A 20,565-nucleotide genomic window follows, 5' to 3' on the forward strand; every position below is an offset into this window, starting at 1 on the left:
GTATGTATGTATGTATGTATGTATGTATGTTTATTACATTCATAAACTACCATTTTCTCCAAGGAGCTCAAGGCGGTGTACATGCTTCTCCCTCCCCCACCATTTTATCCTCACAGCAACCCGGTGAGAAAAGTTAGGATGAGAGATGGTGACTGGCCCAAGACACCCTGTGAGCTTCATGGCTAAGTGGGGATTTGAACCCTGGCCTCTTGGCTCGTAGTCCAACACTCTAACCATTACACCGCCCTGGCTCTCATGTAGAAAGCTGTGACTTTTGCATAGATAAATGTAGCCTATTGTGAAATGGTAAGAGATATGCCTCTAGCCCAGCCGACCAATGGTGTGTGGCCCGCAGAAAGTAGCCCATGAGGGAATGTGGCCCTTGGGGTCAAGGCATACCCCCCACCTGGTCTACAGTAGTCACCCTCAGGTTATGTATCACATATTTATTTATTTATTGTATACATGCCAGATGGCAGTCCCTTCAAGGTCCCTTCAGCACCCCCTCTTTGGGTTTTTGAAAACTTTGTAACCCATTTCATGACTCCAGCGAATGATTCTCTTGCATGCTCGAAGTGACTTCTTTATGAAGAAAGTTTGCAACAGCTGTTTATCAGCTCCAATTGGTACGCAAGCTGAGACCCTACCTGCCCTTGGACTGTCTCGCCAGAGTTGTGCATGCTCTAGTTATCTCTTGCTTGGACTACTGCAATGCGCTCTCTGTGGGGCTACTTTTGAAGGTGACCCAGAAACTACAACTAATCCAGAATGCGGCAGCTAGACTGGTGACTGGGAGCAGCCACCGAGACCATATAACACTTTCTCTTGAAAGACCTACACTGGCTCCCAGTACGTTTCCGAGCACAATTCAAAGTGTTGATGCTGACCTTTAAAGCCCTAAATGGCCTCGGTGCAGTATACCTGAAGGAGAGTCTCCACCCCCATCGTTCTGCCCAGACACTGGGGTCCAGTGCCGAGGGCCTTCTGGCGGTTCCCTCACTGCGAGAAGCCAAGTTACAGGGAAACAGGCAGAGGGCCTTCTCGGTAGAGGCACCCGCCCTGTCGAACGCCCTCCCATCAGATGTCAAAGAAAAAAACAGACTTTTAGAAGACATCTGAAGGCAGCCCTGTTTAGGGAAGCTTTTAATGTTTAATAGATTCTTGTATTTTAATATTCTGTTGAAAGCCACCCAGAGTGGCTGGGGAAACCCAGGCAGATGGGCGGGGTATAAATAATAAGAAATTATTATTATTATTATTATTATTATTATTATTGACTTAGAGAAAAGATGAGTAAGAGATGACATCATAGAAACCACAACACCAGAACTCATGGATAGCCTATGAATGTTGGAATATTCAGAATAGTTAAGAGAAAGCATTTGTTCACACAGCGCATGGTTCTGCTATTGAACTTGCTCCCCCAAGAGGCAGTGATGGCCTTCAAAAAAAGGATTAGACAAATTCATGGAGAGGGCTAACAACGGCTGCTAGCCATTATTTGTTTCCATATTTGGAGGTAGTGATACTTCTGGAAACCAGTTGCAAGAAACCACAGGAGGCACAAATGCTCTTGTGTTTGAATTCTGCTTGAGGGTTTCCCACGGGCATCTTGCTGGCCATGGTGAGAACAGGATGCTGGACTGGATGGACCACTGGCCTGATCCAAGAGCCTCTTCTCATGTTCTTAAGCTTTATCCCCGCCATGTGTTAGGGATGGGTTGTTGGATGAGGTGAGACAAGAGCTGGGATCCTGGAGCTGTGGGATAAAGCAGGAGGCAGCAGGCATGGCAACTTGCAGGAAATATTGGAGGGGCCCTGGTAAGCCCTGCCCTGCATAATTGGTCACAGGACGAGGCACAACCGCACCATTTGAATGGCAAGGCCCATCAACTTTGGGGGCAGCCCACTCAAATATTTTATTGGGGGGCGAAGGGACCTGAGCCCCTAGGAGTTGGCTCCTATAGGAGGCAGTGTCCACATCAAAGAACAAGTCACAAGGCAGGCTCAAAGGGTGAGCCAGGGTTCAGGACTGAAAAACAATGGAAGACACAGGAATACAAATCAGTCAACCAGAAGCTCCTTTGTGAGCAACACTCTAATGAATACCCACTGTATTGAGGGGGGGGGAACCTTTATAGAGTTAATGTATATTGGGCTGGGGTGATGACATTTAAATTTCTCTTTTACTTTTACTTTTTGGCTTCTGTTCCTGGGAATGAGACAAAAGAACCTACTTTGCAACAATTTTCGCTAATATATGCATTATTATGATAGCTTTTATATATTGTATGTGTTTGGATTATCAATGTATTTGGGTGACTTGGTATGATTTTATGATTTAACTCAGGCATAGGCAAACGTGTCCCTCCAGATGTTTTGGGACTACAACTCCCATCATCCCTAGCTAACAGGACCAGTGGTCAGGGATGATGGGTACTGTAGTCTCAAAACATCTGGAGGGACAAGTTTGCCTATGCCTGATTTGACTGTTTTAATTTATGCCAATAAAGGCTATTAGTAGAAACATGATAACTTTACACTAAAATGTTCATTTTGGTTCAGATTTTGTAGTTGAAAAACAACATCACAAAATTCAGAGAGGTGCGAATTCCCCGGGAAAGCAATCAAACATTTGTGTTTGCGTATTGTTGGATTAGATAGATACATCTTAAAATGTGAACCAAATTTCTCCTCCATTTGTAGACTTGTCCCTTAAAAAAACCAAAACAACAACAACCTGTGAGCTCTACAGTGAAGAGAGAAAATGGTGTTTAATTGCTGTGCATAACTCACTTAATTCCCGAAAAGAACATAATCCACTGCCCATTATCCAACTTTAATCTTTCCCTGTGTTTATACTTTCTTCTAATATGGTCCAAAAAAGCCTGGGCAGATCTACAGCTGGATTTGAGATGTATATGAAGTACACAACCAACTTCTTTAATCGCTTCTGACACCATCCAAACCCATATGCAACCTCCGCATAAGCAGGAGATAATTTGGACAGATGTTTTACTGACTGGAGCTTATTAAAATTCACCAAATGTGAGCTGTCAAAGTCAAACAGCTCCAAGCACAATAACTCAGAGCCAAAGTGGAGGAACTAGGAGAACAAGATTACAGCATCGTGATGTGATCTCTTGACAAGTGGCGAGGGAAACTTGAGAGCAATGAACAAGGGGGGGGGGAGGGGAATAAAGAGGAGCATAGGCTTACTTCTCATGCAATACTTGTAAAAGATTGTTTCCCCTAGAAAAATGTTCTTCAGCCTTGGGTCCCCAGAGGTTGCTGGAGAGCAACTCCCTAAATCCCCAGCCAGTTTAGGCAATGGTCAGAGATGATGGGAGTTGATCTGGGAACCCAAGGTTGAAGAACACTGCCCTAGACTGATATAGAGCGCAGAAGGTGGTTTCTGATTCAAAACATGGAGTGATTTTGCTTTATTTTTTGGTCATCCAAGAAACTAGAAAGTTCATATCTTCCCTGAGATGTATGGCACAAAGGTGATGCAAGTATGCCCATATACGAGTATGGGACTAAGATACTTGAAATCTGTCTCTTCCACTGTGACTTTTCTGGCCCAGGGCCCCTTACCCTGCAGAACTTGTTCTTACAACCCACCATAGTCAGAGGTAGGCTGGGAAGGAAGGAAGGGCATTCTCTACTTTCCAAATGGTTCCCCAACACCCCCTTTGAAGCTCTGAACAAGCTGTCATTATCTTTTTACTTTGCCTAGTTTGTGGTTTGGCTTGAAGTTCTTTTGTGCTTTTGGACTTTGCTGCAGCTCTTTTATAATGCTCTTTTTATTGTGAGACATTTTGGGTGCCCCTTTTAGGTCCAACGACAAACAATACATAAATGATATTAAATAAATAATTCAACAAGCATGCAGCTAGACCTGGTTTGTACAATTATTTTATATTAAAGGGGGGCAGCCAATTGTAGCAGAGTAATCCTATGCATAAAGAAGGCTGATCGCCGAAGAATTGATGCTTTTGAATTATGGTGCTGGAGGAGACTCTTGAGAGTCCCATGGACTGCAAGAAGATCAAACCTCTCCATTCTGAAGGAAATCAGCCCTGAGTGCTCACTGGAAGGACAGATCCTGAAGCTGAGGCTCGAATACTTTGGCCACCTCATGAGAAGAGAAGACTCCCTGGAAAAGACCCTGATGTTGGGAAAGATTGAGGGCACAAGAAGAAGGGGACGACAGAGGATGAGATGGTTGGACAGTTTTCTCGAAGCTACTAACATGAGTCTGACCAAACTGCGGGAGGCAGTGGAAGACAGGAGTGCCTGGCGTGCTCTGGTCCATGGGGTCACAAAGAGTCGGACACGACTAAATGACTAAACAACAACAACAATCCTATGCATATTCAGCTGTGTGTGCAGAGACCCTCGCACCACACCTTATGTGTGAGGTATCATATGAGACGTCAGGACCATGGCAAGTAGACATATGGTGGCAGAAAACAGGGTTGAACTATTCCAGAGTATGCAACTGTGCAGGGAGTTCAAGCCTGTTCAATTTGGGCACACCAGCCAACGCGTGATGGGAACTGACTGCTGTCTGAACACTGCAGCAACTAGGTTTGAACCATTGTTTGGTTGGCTACTGTGAGAACAAGAGGCTGAACTCTGGGCCAACCCAGAAGGGCTCTTCTTATGTTCTTAACATCTGGAGGGCTCTAACATGGGGAAGACGGGCCAAAAGTAATATTTAAAGCAAATCTAAAGGTTGGAGGGCTTTTTCTACAGTGGTTCCCTGTTTCTGGAATGCTCTCTCCTGGAAAGCTTCCATGGTGCCTTCATTTTAGAGCTTTAGGCACCAGGTGAAAACATTCCTCTTCACCAGGCCTTGGGCTGATTAACATCCTATATCCTTTTAAATGTGTTTGTGGGAGAGGCGGTTATTGTTTCATTTTCGTTCTTGTTTTTATTATGTATTTTGTGGTTTTATCTTGTATTTTTATGCTGTGAATCGCCCTGAGGTCTTCGGATGAATGGTGGTATACTACTACTACTACTAATAATGATGATGATGATAATAATAATAATAATAATAATAATAATAATAATAATTTCTTCCTAGGCTGAAACGTCTGGCGGATTATAGGGGAAATTGCTGAGTTTCACTAAGATGACAAAAATGTCCTGTCACTAATGCAAAATAGCAATGTTCATTTAAAATGCCCAAATTAATGCATTCTCATTACTTGATGGTGAAAACCATCATCCTACATTTATACGCAGGCTATGAAATGGGAGAATAAAAACACGCACCAATCAAATTTAGATTACTTGATCCAAATTTAGACTGCATCCATTATGCCCTTATTTTGTTTTAAGCTTCCAAATATGAGGTTGCTAGGAAACACATTGCAAAATAGCAAAAAGAGAATACCATCAGTCTGTTATTCAGCAGCTTCAACACAAAACACATAATGGACAAGTTTCCCCCTCCCCCTGTTTGTTAAAAACGCTAAAAGAAGATGAATCTTAAGTAAGCGTGCAGTATATTCTCCCCTTTCTTCCACTAGTGAAAACAAGAGTGTCCCTTCTTTAGATGACCCAATATCATCAGGTGGAATTCCTAGACAAATGAAGGTGCTGCTTCGCCAACTCCATCCCACCAGATGCTAGTCCATTAGGGCAGATGAGGTGCTGCCCCACCAACCTTAGTTTTCCTTCAGCCAGCCCCCACTTACATCTTGTGACCCAGCCTGCTAGCTCCCCCCTCTTCAGTGTTGCCCTTGTAGAACTCAGCAAGGAGGAAGACAGAGACGAACCTGAGAGTCCTTTTTGTTCAGGATAATTCAGATGGAAATTCCCAGGTGTAAAAAAAAGGTTATCTATGTATGCCACTGTGGTGGCCCATGTTTTGTTAGCCCCCAAATGGAAAACGAGAGAGGTCCCAACCAAAGAAGAATGGCAGCTTAAACTGATGGAATATGCGCAGTTTGCGGATCTAAAGTATAGAATAAGAGAACAAGAAGAACATTCATTTAAAGAAGATGTTTATTGAATATATGGGGGAAATTGTGTACACTTGAGAACGTTGGCAGCATTAAGATAAATTCAACAGTGTAAGTTTTGATGTAAGTAATAATGGAATACTGAATGGTTTAGTTTATATAAAATATGCAGGGATTCATGCTATGTAAAATGAACCATGGAAAGAGAAGAAGGGAAATCATTGATACAGTGGTACCTCTGGTTAAGAACTTAATTCGTTCCGGAGGTCCATTCTTAACCTGAGGTACCACTTTAACTAATGGGGCCTCCCACTGCCGCCGGCACACAATTTCTGTTTTCATCCTGAGGTAAAGTTCTTAACCCGAAGCACTACTTCCGGGTTAGAGGAGTTTGTAACCTGAAGTGTTTATAACCCGAGGGGTTTGTAACCCGAGGTACCACTGTATTTTAAGGTTGTATAAATGAATATTCTAAATTGTAAAACAGAAAATTATATTTAAAAAGAGACGGAGACAAACCTGCAATTACTTGGCTGTTTTTGTCATTGGCTCTGGCACCACTACTGTCTCTTCTGCCCTATCAGTCCTATGGAGAATCAGCCACCACTGGATCTTCCTTCCCAGAGCTTTTGTGTGCACCTGGTGTCAGCCATTATAATTGCCTACAGTGGCCTAAAAGCAAAGTGGGGAACCTTAATCCCAGGAACCAAATAGGGCCCTGCTGACTTCCCTGTTTGGCTCACATCCCCCTCCACGGGCCACAACCCCACTGGTTCTGCTCTGCAATTTCCTTGAGTGTTCCTTGAGTTCTTGCCGGGCTGGAATGTGTCCCTGAACTCTGGATGGAGAACAGAGAGAGGTGTGTGGGTGTGCGCCCAAATTCAACAAAGGTAAAACATTCCTTGCACCATCCATTTTGCTGTTGGACCCACCCAGTATAGCCATGTGGCCCTTGGAAAGCTGACCAGAAGGGAATGTGGCCCTTTAGACTCATCCCAGACCTAGAGGAATGTAACTGTGGCCCAGGACATTGTGCCACCCATCAGCTGAGCCACCTACTGCAGCGTCTTCCAGTCAGGCTGCCCGCCCTACTCCCTGTTCAGCAGAAGTCAATAGGAGGAAGGGCTTCTGCAAATGAGTAATGTCTGCTTCAGTTATGTGATCTGGGACAAATAAAGAAATTGGCATATTGTATTCTTTTTAACGCATTTGCTGATTTCCCCCCTCTGTACACCCCTGCTAAAGACTACATACTGTGCAAATTGAATGCTTTTATTGTTGGCAACTTCTCTCTGCTTCTTCTAGGCTCACTGCCGGGAACAACTACAAACTGGGGAAGACAGGAAAACTGAAAGGGGAGAAGTTTAGGCAAAGGAAACACTCCCTAATGGTTAGATAACAACCATTTAAAAATGGAAATTGCTGGTAAGTGGCCTTTTCCTTTTTATTTATTTGATGCATGCTTGTTGGTTACTGGAATAAGGGAAGGAGGCAGAGAAAAAACCCTGATGTTACTATATTTTATTTTGGTGCAGGGAAATAACTTTTAGCTCAGTCTTTAATTATACTGACAATCCTGACCTACATATATATAGGTGCTTGAAGGCAACTGATGCTTGAATTTTAAGTGTCTGGAAGGCAAGAAACACAGTTGTTCAATCATGGGGGGTGGGGCACTCCACACATGCTCAGAGGTACTTTTACTCCTACATTCTGGTGTTTGTATGGAATAGCATGTACCAGACTGCCACATTTAGGGGACAAAAAACGTGATTCTATAAAGTTTGGGCTTACATTAAAACTGACAATGATAAGAAGACTGTGTCTTATGCTAGCAGTGTATTGAAATGGTTGCTTATTACTTACATATGATGAATATACCTAAGTTCCATTCATCTTCCAGACAGGCTGAAAAGATTATACTTGGTCTACAACTGCAAGTGGCCCCTATGTGACTCATTGCCTTGCCCTAGAATGTTGGATTGACTATGTCTGCTTGTTTTATTTATTTTGAAGCAAACAAGTTTTCTTACTTAAAACTAAACAGCAGCCTCCTGGATCAGGCCTGGATCCTGTTCCCCCAGTGACCACCCAAATGCCCTTGAGAATCCCTCAGGCCGGACTTGCAAACACTATCCCATTCTGTGGTTGCCGGTGGCTGGTATTCAGAAGCATAGCTGCCTCTGACTGTGGAGGCAGTGCACAGACACTGTGGCTAGTAGTAGTAGTAGGAATAATAATAATAATAATAATTATTATTATTATTATTATTATTATTATTATTTATTTATACCCCACCCGTCTGGCTGGGTTTCCCCAACCACTCTGGACAGCTCCCAACAGAATATTAAAAACATCCAACATTAAAAACTTCTCTAAACAGGACTGCCTTCAGATGTCTTCTAAAAGTCAGATAGTTGTTTCTTTCCTTGACATCTGATGGGAGGGCGTTCCACAGGGCAGGTGCCACTACCAAGAAGGCCCTCTGCCTGGTTCCCTGTAACCTCACTTCTCGCAGTGAGGGAACCCCCAGAAGGCCCTCAGAGCTGGACCTCAGTGTCCCGGGCTGAACAATGAGGGTGGAGATGCTCCTTCAGGTATACTGGGCCGAGGCTGTTTAGGGCTTAAAGGTCAGCACCAACACTTTGAATTGTGCTCAGAAACACACTGGGAGCCAATGTAGGTCTTTCAGCACCAATGCTATATGGTCTCGGCAACCACTCCCAATTACCAGTCTAGTAACCTTCAGTAGCCTTCTGTATGAATTTGTCTAGTCCTCTTTTAACATCCAGGTTGGTGGTCATTACTGCCTTCTGTGTGAGCAAGTTTCATAGTTTAACTATGTGCTCTGTTCATAAGTACGTTGTTTTATCTGTTCTGAATTCTCTAATATTCAGCTTCATTGGATATCCACGAGTTCTAGGGTAGTGACAGTGGGATAAAGACTTTTCTGTATCCACTCTATTCTATCTGGGGTTTGGTAACTTGGGATGTTTGGGTCATTCTTCAGTGGTTCTTGCCAGTTTTTTTAGGATTTTGTGAGAATGCAGTTTTAAAAAGGATGCTATCTGCTTAGCTGCCTCAGGCAATAAACGAGGTTAAATAGATTAATTGTGGCTAAAGAAATAATCCATGCAGGTACTAATTGGGAAAAAAATCAATCACCACCATTTCATCAAGTGATGTGGATAGTCCAGAAAATAAACTGTGACAAACCCTGCTCTGGAAACGTCAGTAGGTGCAAATGTGAGAAATGTTTTATGTCCCCTGAAAAAAATCTGGGGATCACTTTTCCTCTCCAAAAATCCAAGACTTTATCAAAAGAAAGGCACCTCTCCACAGGGTTGAAGCAAGATCAGTAGCATTTGGAAATCTCACAGTGCTCAAAATTGACACAGAAGAGACCTTACAGGAAGACTGTCAGACTCTTCAAGATTGAGTTACTACCACTGAAAAGTCTATTCAAGTGAAAATGAAAGAACCTACTTAGACTGCCAATACATTTCACAAAATGAATTTTAGTGATCCGTCAAGGGATTGCTGGAGTCAATATTGGTAGCACAAGAAATGTCAGCACTGCAGAGCTGCAGAACACTGTGACTTGCACGGCTAGTCGAGGAAAAAAAGTGACAACCTCTACGGTCTTCAAAATGACTGTGATAGCTTGAAGTTTTTAAGATTTCGTTTGTATCAAAGGGTCAGCATAACATATGGTTGGAACGTTTTCCCTTCCTGTCTTTGAGACAGGCAGTTGGAATCAAGCCAGGGAAAGAAAGGACTAAGCGTACAGAGAACATTTTTTTATATATATAAAAAGGCTGTAAAAGAAACAGTGACCTTCAACTGCAAAAGGGCTTAGATGGTAGACTTATGCCACCGATTCATGAATGGGGACAATCTAATGGTACCGAGTGGATTTCATTGGTGCGTTAAATGTAGCCTTTTGATTTGGAAATAAGACCTTTTTGTGAAGGAGCAAGAGGTTTCAGCTCGTAAGTGCTGCACTTGTCAGAGATAAATGAGAGGAAAGCGTGTAAGTCTCAAAACTGAAAACATCAAGCAGAAATAAGTTCTGACTCCTGAACCAGATCCATATGAAAAAGGAGAGAGATGGGAGAGATTAAAGAAGGATTTTGGAACTGGCAGAGTGTACGTAAGAAAATGGTACCCATATGTGTTTCTGCTGCAGCAGGATTTTCTCTCTATCTATTTTTCTGTATGTTGGCTGGATATGTTTAACATGTATTTTTGCACACTTAAATTTTTATAATGTTTACCAAATACATCAGTAGTATCAAGAAAATTATATAATGCATTTTAATTATTGAAACATTTATAATAAAATTTTAATCACAAGATTAAATAAAACCAAATAATTTTAAAAAACTCAGCTTACATGATTATCCTACTGGTCATCTTGCCAGTTTCCCAAATGACTCCATATATTGGCACATGTTCCTAAAATCCCCAGTAACATAGTTGTGTGTGTGTGTGTGTGTGTGTGTGTGTGTGTGTTATTTAACACCTTGTCCTACCAAATCATATCTACAAATTCAGCACTTTCCAATAAAGGTATTACTCATTTACCTCCCTAATCCTAATGTCTGCTACTGTAAACTTATAAGCACTTAGAAATTTTCTTACAATCAAGCAGGATATAAATTTTGTAAAATAAATAAGTCAAGTCCCAAATCTTCAGCATACATTCCACCTAAAAGGAATGCATCTCCTTGTTTCCATTTATAGCTAATCACCATTCTGGCAGCTGCTAACAGGTGACTCACAATTCCTGTAGAACACATGATTTTACATAGCAAAATAGCATCACCGCTGTGTTTAATGCTGGGTCCTAACCTGTCATTTAGCTTGCACTTCTAATAAATAAATGACACAAAAATCCTAATTCTGGGATAGTTTCCAAAAAGATGATCAATGGTCTCCCATAGCTCCAACACACACCATTGGTCCAGGATAATCTATATTGCAACAAATGGTTTGTTTTTTCTTGTGCGATCCAATAAAAAGCAGATGCTCATGATCAGGCATGGGGAACTGGTGGCCCCCCAGAGGTTGATGGGCTCCAACTCCAGTCAGCCTCAGCCAGAATGGCTAATGGCCATGGATGATGAGAGTCGTAGTCAGTCGAACAATATTTGGAGGGCTTCAGGTTTCTTATTCCTGATCTTGATTTAGGATTGGATCTAGATGTGGGCTGAAATCCTAAAAACTAGGTGTTTGGAACGTTTAGCCCTCCAGATGTTACTGAACTTTAACTCAAATAATCTTTTAATGTAGTGACATCAGTACTTTGAAACACTGTTCCTGTTGACATCAGACAGGCGCCAACAATTTAGATATTTGGTAGACTGCTGAAAATGTTTCTGTTTCATCAAGGATTTTCAGAGAATTAACTTGATTCAGTGCTGGTTATGTGTCCTTTATGTAACACCACACAGAAGTCCCATTTTTGGTGGTAGGACCAATAATGTGTATTTCCATGCTAGTTTTTTTTAAGACTCAGTTAGGTCAAATGTAACATATCATTCCTTCTATTGGCATTTCTTGTTTCATTTGTATTTCTAAGTTCCTCCAAGTAGCACATCCTTTGAATATTTCAGCCACTATCTTTTCCTCTCGCTTCTTTTTAGTTCATGTGGTAGCAAAAAACCAAAGTTATCCTTGTTAGGCTAAGGATTCAGATTGTCAGGATGTAAATGATTAACTGAGCCTAAGTAATTTATGTGCCTAAAAAGCTACTCTGTATCATGCTCTCTGTGCCTATCATGCATGTTCCTGAAGGATATGTCACCTTTCTCTAAAGCAAGGATTGACAGCACCAGTCACTCTCGAGACAAATGGTAGCTCTCTAAATCTAAATGTGTCAGGTGGCATACAATTCCTCTTCAAAGACTCTGCACATATTTTACAATTATAGACATAGCACTGTGCTTAGTAAATATGGATCCTGATTAAGAACAGAACGGTCTACTATGCTAAAAGCAATACTGAGAGTGGCTACATATGTGGCACTGATGCAGAGGGAACAGGAAGTATGAATGCACTGTGCTTCCTGTCCCCTTCTCTTTCTCACCTGAAACAAAGCTTTAATGTTTTGGATATTGGGGATCAGGCTCGCTGACACATGTGATGTTTTAGGTGAGGCCAGACAGCACTGCCACATTTCCCTTTCAACAATCGGATCCCCTTTCAGGTGAGCAAGGTGTGATGGTTGCTCTAGTTAAACAAGGATTGAGTAGGAGTAGAACAAAGCTCTCTGGTTTTTCTCAGAGTAGACCCTGGCAATATTCTCTACTTCTCACCCACAATGCCCCCAAACAATGTTAGGTCCCAGGCATGGAGGAGGTTGCAAAATGGCAGAATAGGCTTTGTGTTCTACCTTCACTGTCAGAGACAGTTCACCTCTGAAAACCAATTGCAGGAAATCAAAAGTGGGGAAGAGTGCTGTTGTACCCACTCTGCAGACTTTCCATGGGCTTATGGTTAGCCACAGTGAGGCTAGAACTAGATGGACCTTTGGTATGATCCAGCAAGGCTTTCCTTATCATCTTGTGTGACCAGCCTAGTAACCCAGTTGTTGCTGCTGCCACTTGTGGAGTCTGTTAAGTATAATTGTTTAATAGCACATTGAAATGGGAAATGCATGAACAGTATGTGTATTGCTAAGGCTTCAACATCAGAAAATCCCACTGGCGTATACTGAAGCTAAGAAGAGCTCTTTAAGCACCTAGTTAGATTGATGATTAACTGTGTTTTCTGCTAATTCACATGTGGTGTTTAACTTTAGATCATGTGAGGAAGGTATTTAGTTGCAAATGATTATTTTGAAGGGAGTTGTCTTTGGATTTTGGTTCCCAGCAAGCAGTGGCAGAAAGATGAGTCTCTCTGGGAGAGAAAACAGCTGCAGGCTAATGGAGGCTGTGGAGAGAGACAGACTTCTGATTTTAAATCTGTTTAGGTCTTAGTAATCTAGTATTACTAAGAAGATCATAGAATCATAGAGTTGGAAGAGACCACAAGGGCCATTGAGTCCAACCCCCTGCCAAGCAGGAAACACCATCAGAGCACTCCTGACATATGGTTGTCAAGCCTCTGCTTAAAGACCTCCAAAGAAGGAGACTCCACCACACTCCTTGGCAGCAAATTCCACTGTCAAACAGCTCTTACTGTCAGGAAGTTCTTCCTAATGTTTAGGTGGAATCTTCTTTCTTGTAGTTTGGAACCATTGCTCTGTGTCCGCTTCTCTGGAGCAGCAGAAAACAACCTTTCTCCCTCCTCTATGTGACATCCTTTTATATATTTGAACATGGCTATCATATCACCCCTTAACCTCCTCTTCTCCAGGCTAAACATGCCCAGCTCCCTTAGCCGTTCCTCATAAGGCATTGTTTCCAGGCCTTTGACCATTTTGGTTGCCCTCCTCTGGACACGTACCAGTTTGTCAGTTTCCTTCTTGAACTGTGGTGCCCAGAACTGGACACAGTACTCCAGGTGAGGTCTGACCAGAGCAGAATACAGTGGCACTATTACTTCCCTTGATCTAGATGCTATACTTCTATTGATGCAGCCCAGAATTGCATTGGCTTTTTTAGCTGCCGCGTCACACTGTTGGCTCATGTCAAGTTTGTGGTCAACCAAGACAATGACAAGCATATGTCTTATGATGTTATTTGGATTTATCATTATATGTTTTTGTACCTGTTATGAATAAAGTTCTAGTTAGTAAAGCTTTCAAATCATATTTATTTAGAGGAATCAATTTTTGTGCATCCTTTTGCTTCAAGCTGTGCAGTATTAATATCTGCAACAGAGGCAGAAAGCCATGGTGTTGCCGCTGCTGGTGGTGATCCCCTGCCCAAGAAACTGTTGGAGGATTTTACCATCCTCCTGGATAAATTCAGAGAACTGCCCTCCCAATAGCGCTGCCCACAAATTGGTAGACTTCTGAGAGGTCATTCGCACGTAGCATTACACAGGTCAGAACAACTTGGAGAAGCAATCCAGGAATGGACTGGGAGGAAATCCCCTCGTTGCTCTATGATCTGAAGAGCTAGCTTAATACTTGCCTAGGAGCATGGGAAGCTGCCATAAGTGGGGCCAGGCCCTTCTCTCGTGTAAGCCTTTGGGTAAAAGCTGACCTGTGAGAATAAGTTACTTCTCAGTAACTGGGGTGAACTCATTGGGTTGAAGCTTCTGTGATATTTTGTGCTATCTTGCTTCAGGGTCAGTGGTGAGGCCTGCTAATTGGGAATTGTTCTCAGCTGTGAGATCCCACATACACCAGGGTGCTAGGAAAATCTAGCTTCTATGGCTTCTGATTGGCTTATTGGATTAATCTCAGTCACTGGGCTTCTTATTATAAAGCTAGACTTTTGCTGTCTCCATTTTGTCTTCTGTTCCTGTCTTCCTGACAGGTTTCTTAGCAATGCCTGGGAGATAATATCTGCTGTACTATGGAGTATAACTTTTGGAGTACTGCTCTATGGTATGTAAAAGTAAAGGTACAGGACCCTTGGATGGTTAAGTCCAGTTGAAGGTGACTGTGGGGTGCGGTGCTCATCTCGCTTTAAGCCAAGGGAGCCAGCGTTTGTCCACAGACAGCTTTCCAGGTCATGTTGCCAGCTTGACTAAACCACGTCTGGCACAACAGAACACTGTTATGGAAGCCAGAGTGCACGGAAACGCCATTTATGGTATGTATAGAGGTAGGAATTAAGCTTGTTACTTTACTTTTGTTTGAAATTCCTATTAATCATTAACTATAAATTAGTTCTTTTGTTGAACATTTGCACCCTTTTTCTTTTTAAAAAATAAACCAGCATTGTTTAAGGTTGTTGTCTGCATTTTTGCATGATGCTTTGGTACTAATTCCAGTTCCTAACCTCTTAGTTGCTGCCTAGTGAATGAGTTGATTAACCTGACGCTCGGGGAGCAGGTAGCCCTGTTGTTTAGTTCTTCTCTAGAATCTTGGAGGTGGCCTGTAAGGTCTGGAAATCTCCTGGCCCAAGATTGGTTGGACTTCAGAAGCAATGGCAGCATACTACCTTGCAGGGTTGGTTTTACACTCTGGTTATTCAATACCATCTGAACCAACAAGAACTGTGACCCGGGGTTTGTCAAGAAACCGTTCTCTATAGGGTTTATCTATCTCAGTATTAACTACCCTGACTGATGTTGACTCTCCAGTATCTCAGAGAGGGTTCTCCTTCAGCCTTACCCAAAGATGTTTTGGATGCTGTACTAAATTTGCTAAATCCATTTTGGAAATAGGATCTCCAAAATTAATTTAATTGTAACAGTTTCTGGAGGGATAGCTGTGTTAAGGTGTATTCAGACATGGGGAATATTGTGTTGGTTTTCCTAATTACAATGCTAGCATTTCTGTCCTGTCTTCTAATGTTCCTTTCACACAGAAGTACTTGTTGTGTTATGGAACTGTGGCTTTTTGACACATATACTGGCATGTCAAACTAAATTTCATTCACACCAGTGGTCATGTTATGACAGAAAAACAAATGTCATTGGAGAACATCGCTACTCCCCTACCCTTTCTGCATACGTATGTTTCTGTTTCCCTATGAAAACAGCATGGAATAACTGTATGCTGGATTGCATCATACTGCTGCAAATTGCATCATTGTAGTCTCATGATTTTCCATGTTAAGGATCTGTGAACAGGGTGTTTTTTTTTCCCTCCCCGGAATCAAATAATGCAGAAATGGGCACTAAACATTAGTTTTCTGGGAGTGGTTTAGTTTTCTGGGAGTGGCAAAAGCGCAAATAAAATGTGGAAATTAATGGTTAGGGAAACACCGGGGAGCTGGAATAGACTGCCATGTGAATGCACCCATAGTCTTTTGCAGCGAAACAACAGTGAAGCATCTTGACGCCTATGCCATAATAAGTGTGTTAGTCTTTAAGGTGCCCATTTTGGCTATTTTTTCTCACAAAATTCTTTCTGCCACTGAAATCCAGCTAAGTAAGTGGGAAGGATAGAAATGTAAGAGTTAGCATCTTTGCATAGCTCCGAATTCCCACTCCTCTATTTCCTGGGCTGTCTTTTTTATTTTATTTTTAACCTTTATAGGCGGCGGTATGGAAGAGAAATAGCCCCAAGGTCCCCACCGGATATGGTTTTGAGCGTGCATGTGGGTCAAACAGCTTGTGTCACCTGTTGTTAATGTCATATTACTATTTCCCTCTGAGGCATCTGTCTCTCTTGTGAAGTGCTTTTGAAATTTACACAGAGTAAAAAACATGAGCATGAAAAGCTGGAGAACTAGATTAACATATGGGCATCAACATCCGTTTTTACTCAAGGGGCTAAGAGGGCCGATTGAAGGATCATCTCTGTGAAATAAAATAATGTTGAAGGCTACATTTGAAAGTGTGCGTTTCCCCAATTTATTATCCATTTGTTGTTATATCTTGTAATATCAGATTACTGCTTATTGTAGCTTTTATATCTCAACCTGCCTCTGAATATATGTGGTTTTCTCACATTGACCCCATTAGATTGTTTGTACTGAAAGACAGTGAAGGATAAGGCTATCATTACCTACTAGCCATCATGGCTGTACTTTGTCCATGATCAGAGGCAGTAAAGCTTTTGAATACAAGTTTGAATACAGGTTCCCTGATTAAATCTGACTCTCTTATCTAGGGATGAGGAACCTGTGGCCCTCCAGGTGAACTGCAACGCCTGTCTTCCCTCACTGAGGCTGGATAGTTCCCCATCTCCTTTTTAAAGATCTATGTAGTGTACAGGCTTGCACAAGTCGGCAGAGCTGTATGGTGGCTTCAAAGGCTAATGCAATTCTAGGCTGCATCAACAGATACATCATGTTTAGATACTGAGAAGATATGGTTCCACTCTGCTCTGCTTTGGTCAGATCTCACCTGGAGTAATGTGTCCAGTTCATCACATTGCAATTTTGCAGTTGAAAGAGTGTATCAGCAAAGCGTGTTCTCCTTCATGGAGAGCATGTGTTGCGGTGGGGGCCGCCAGGACACTCCAAAGTTGGGGGCGGGCTAATTGATCGTTGGCCACTGATGCGATTGGGGCTTCCCTTGTTGTTGGGAAGAAGTTAATGTTGCTATTTGTTGACTGACAGCCAGAAATGCTAAAACTGCTTGCACAAGGCTAGGGCTTCCTTTTTTCGCCCGTGCATCGGATTGCCCGTTCCCCCCCCTCCCTAGAATTAGGGTTGTTCGCTTTGACCTTGCTATGCCTGTCATGGGGTCCTCTGCTCTTGGGGCAGGGGCCCGGTAGGAATTTGTCCATCTGGCTGATTGGCTGGGGCCATTTGGTTTTTGCCTGCTGCGTAGCAAATCGTCACAACTTGTAAGGTTGCGGTTAGGCATTGGTTCATGGTTTGGTTGGTTGAGGGGCATGGATTGGCTGTGCCTGCCCCTCTAATGCTGCTGCTGCAAAGGATTCCGTTAAAGGAATCGGGGGCTAACTATTGCTTGTCCACTCTGTCAAGGGGGCTCAGGCCATAGCAATGAGCTCCTGGTTGCATTTGGGGAGGGCAGGTTCCCTGCTCCGTCGCTACCCCCAAGTTTATTCCCCTTTTCTGACTTTCGCATCGTGTGGAATGTCAGTGTGTCCCCCATGGTGGGGCAGATAGTCGCAACCAATGCCTAAGCAACCACTCACATTTTTGTATTTTAATAAAGTTGTGGTCAAAATTATGCCAAAAACCTTAAACAAAAATTCTGTGTGATGTGTGAGTTATTGGGGTGGCCCTGGGGACCTCAACACGCAAACTGGACTTTGCCAAAGAGGATGGCAGCAAAGGTAATGAAGGGCCTGGTGACCAAGTCCAAAGAGGAAATGTTGAGAAGAGAATATAATGCTGGCTATCTTGAATTATTTAAAGGGCTGTTACATTGCCAATGAAACTAACAGGTATGTTGAAAAAATGTTAGGAAGAGCTTTATAAAGGTTTGAATTTGACAGCAGAATAGACTACCTTAAAGGCTGAACCTATCAGGAATGCTGTTATACTGAATTGCCTGCATCAGCAAGACGGTGGGTTACAGATTCACTTTGAAGTCCCTTTCAAATATTTTTATGATTCTGAAAGGTTCTCAGGTAGTCTCCCATCTAAGCACTGACAAAATCCAGGTTTGCTTAGCTTAAACATGATTCTTGCATCGTGCTCAGCCATTTCACTTACACCATTCATGGGGACCACTTTTGTTTATCTGTTTCAGTGCCCTTTAATCTATATTGAGATCTATATAGCCTTTGGAATGGATGTCATGCAAAGGGTCTCTTCAAGTAAAATTTATGGATTGCCAAAGCAAAAATGTCAATATTCCCTTCATTGAGCTTTGATTTAGGGAGGAAAAATATGAATTACCAAACCAAGAATAGGCCCATATCTTTGCCCCAGCAAAACAACATCTGAGCATACACAGCAGAAACAAATAAATCATGTAATATGGTCTTTTCAAAGGTCAGAAAACAATCCATTCCAGACTAATTGGTATTGGCACATCCATTGCAGAGAGGGTGCAGGGAAGTATGGAAACTGATTAATGATTAGATGGTAAAGTGATCACTATGAGATAGAGACCTCATAAAAATGTACAGGGTCAAGATAGTGAATAGATGCATGGTAGAAATTGCCCTCTAAATAGGGCCTGGGTGGAGAACATCTTTCAGCCTGGGGGCCACCTTACTTTCTGGGCAACATTTTGAGGGCCACATGCCTGTGGTGGACAGAGACAGAGTTAACACTGGGTATAGCACTAGATGCAAATTATAGTTAAGTATAGTAATTCAATTCACTGAAATTGTAAATGCTTGTATGCATTACTTTGTGTTTAAATTTGATTGGGTGGTAACTGAGTTCTAGATTGTTCCCTAGATTGGCTAACGTTGGTCACATGGGAGGTATCAAGTGAAGCAGAGGCTCCATTTGATGTGAAGCAAGATGACTGTGTTTTAGAATCCACTGTGAACACTGCTAAGTTGATTAGAGTGTTGGAGTGCATCTTTTTTGCTTGAAAGAAACAGCAAAGCTGCAGGAGGTAAAAGTGGAAATCTCTCATTAGAGCTGCAAGGCATGGCCTAATTGAGATACAGAAGGCTGAAAGTGTTGAGCTCTGGAAAGAGAGGAAAATACAGTTGTTTGGACGTTAGAAGAAGAGACTGTAAGCCCATGCTTGGAGAAGCATTTGGCTGTAAATATTATTTTTTAATTCATCTATAATTATAAGTTTCTGCAAGCAAAGTTTTTGAATGTTAAAGTCTGGACATTGGTTTAATTTCCAAAGAAGGATGTCAGTCATATTATTTTTTCATTGTTTTTCAATATTTTTCAATACCACTAGCACCTGAAAATTTGTTCAAGGGCTATTGGGGCATCAGAAAACACTCCCCCACAGATCAAGCCACAGACCACCAGCTCACCACCTCTGATTTAAGGGGAGTTAAGGTCAAAACACTCAAGCCAATTGGTGTTTTGTGAATGCAGACTACAGTTGTCCCACAAAAATTCTATTTTAAAAGCACAGCTCTTACACACAAAAAAGACCTGAGTGATATTGGCATTGCTGTAGTCAGCTACTAAGTTCAGCAGGTAGAAACGAATCAAAAACAAAATGGCATTCATGAGTAGTTAAAACAGGCTCACTAAAGTTTTATTAGAAAAGCAGATGGGGAGGCTAAAGTGAATTTAGTTTAACTAGGTTTTGCACAGTAGGTGCATAACTAATCAGGAAAACAGGTCTCTATGAATAAGCTTTTACAGCAGCTTCAACAGGATCCTCTGCTGATCAGGTATGGCTGGAATGTGAATTTGTATTCCAAGGACTATTAGCAGGCATCAGTTTGATGCATTTTCACAGTGGGAAGAAAATGAGGGGAGATTGTTACATCTCTCATATGATATTTCATCTATTTACATCAGTGGCTGCCTCCTTCTCCCTTTAAAACTTTTCCTCTGCTTTTCTCCCCACTGTTTGTATAGCACTGCAATACTAAATATATATATATATATTAAGGGAATAAATAAGATGTTCTTTTTTAAAAAAAAACTACTGATCTGCTTTACAAAGAAACTTTTCTGCAATGCTCAATGGTGCTCTTGAAGAGATTATAAGATGAAAAGAATGAGTATATTAACCCTAGTCCATGAATTCCTCCCCTCTTCCTCGCTGCCCATACATATAAACTCCCACTGCTGCTATGGTGACATTATTTCCAATTCTATTCAACAGTGAGCATCCTAATATTCTGATCACTAAAAGGTTATGCCTGGAATTCCTTTGTGTAAGTGAAGGAACTTCACAAATCACTTGTAAGTCTTGTATCAAAATACCCTATTGGAAAATAATTCTGATCACCGGGAGGCAGGGATCAGCTCAGTTCTGACACTACAGCAGGAATGGGGAGAGTGAGAACCTCCAGATCTTGTTGCACTCCAACTCTCATTGGCTTCAGCCAGGTTGATCAGTGGTCAAGGGTGGTCCAATAACATCTGGAGGGGTATATGATCCCCACCCCAGTCCTATGGGCAAATAGTGGAATACTTTATCATTGGTCCAAGTTCACCAA

This window comes from Podarcis cretensis (assembly GCF_951804945.1).
Source record: "Podarcis cretensis genome assembly, chromosome: 5".
NCBI lineage: Eukaryota > Metazoa > Chordata > Lepidosauria > Squamata > Lacertidae > Podarcis > Podarcis cretensis.